The sequence below is a fragment of the Cebus imitator genome, unplaced genomic scaffold, assembly GCF_001604975.1.
Source record: "Cebus imitator isolate Cc_AM_T3 unplaced genomic scaffold, Cebus_imitator-1.0 Scaffold105, whole genome shotgun sequence".
Lineage (NCBI taxonomy): Eukaryota > Metazoa > Chordata > Mammalia > Primates > Cebidae > Cebus > Cebus imitator.
The window spans coordinates 6,060,347-6,061,945 of record NW_016107420.1 but is presented as its reverse complement, the minus strand read 5'-3'; positions in this window follow the sequence as shown (position 1 = coordinate 6,061,945).

Sequence of the window (1,599 nt, the reverse complement as noted above, 5' to 3'; positions counted from 1 at the left end):
CAAGCATGGTGGTGTGCACCTGTATGTAGTTCTAGCTACTAGGGAAGCTAACGCAGGATGATCACTTGAGTTCAGCAGTTCAAGACCAACCTGGGCTACATAGTGAGATCCTGTCTCAAAAAACCAAAATGAAACAGCAACAAAAAAATTAAAATGAGGGTGGGAGTGGTGGCTCACACCTATAATCCCAGCACTTTGGGAGGCCGAGGCGGGTGGATCACTTGAGGTCAGGAGTTGAAGACAGGCCTGGTCAACATGGTGAAACCCTGCCTCTACTAAAAGTACAAAAATTAGCCAGGTTGCCGAGCGCGTTGGCTCACACCTGTAACATCAACACTTTGGGAGGCCGAGATGGGCTGATCACCTAGGTCAGGAGTTCAAGACCAGCTTGGCCAACATGGTGAAACCTTGTCTCTACTAAAAATACAAAAAATTAGCTAGGAGCAGTGGTGCACGCCTATAGTCCCCGCTACTAGGGATGCTGAGGCAGGAGAATTGCTTGAATCTGGGAGGCAGAGGTTGCAGTGAGCTGAGATCACACCACCGCACTCCAGGCTAGGCAACCAAGTGAGACTCCGTCTCAAAAAAATAAATAAATAAATAAAGTCAGGCATGGTTGCCCATGCCTATAATCCCAGCTACACCAGGGGGCTGAAGCAGGGGAATCGCTTGAACCCAGGAGGCAGAGGTTGCAAGAATGAGCTAAGATGGGATCATTGCACTGCAGCCAAGGCAACAAAATGAGACTGTCTCAAAAAATAAAAATAAAAAACTGGCCAGGCTTGGTGGCTTACGCCTGTAATCCCAGCACTTTGGAACTTCACGGCGGGTGGATTACCTGAGGGCACCAGCCTGGCCAGCATGGTGAAAACCCATGTCCACTAAAAGTACAAAAAGTAGCTGAGCACAGTGGTTCATGCCTGTAATCCCAGGTATCAGGAGGCAGAGGCAGGAGAATCGTTTGAACACAGGAGGCAGAGGTTACAGTGAGCCAAGACTGTGCCACTGCACCCCAGCCTGGGCAACAGAGCAAGACTCTGTCTCAAACAAAAAACAAAAAATACAAAAATTAGCCAGGCATGGTGGCGCACGCCCTGTGGTCCTAGCTACTAGCTAGGCTGAGACTCTAGAATCGCTTGAACCCAAGAGGTAGAGGTTGCAGTGAGCCAAGATTGCACCACTGCACCCCAGCCTGGGCAACAGGACAAGACTCTGTCTCAAAAGAAAGAAAGAAAGAAAGAAAAAGAATAACAAAATGTGTTTCCTTTGATGTCAACCACTGAAGTTCATATGAACTTAAATTTAAGAAACACATTTATGGGGCCGGGTGCTGTGGCTCAAGCCTGTAATCCCCACCCTTTGAGAGACCAAGGTGGGCGGATTGCCTGAGCCTAGGAGGTCCACACCAGTCTGGGCAACACAGCGAAACCCCGTCTCTCCTAAAATTACAAAAAATTAGCCGGAGTGGCGGCGTCCGCCTTTAGTACCAGCTACTCGGGAGGCCGAGTCTGGAGAATCACTTGAACTCGGGAGCCGGAGGTCGCAGTGAGCCGAGATGGCGCCACTGCACTCTAGCCTGAACTCTGACTTAAAGGGAAA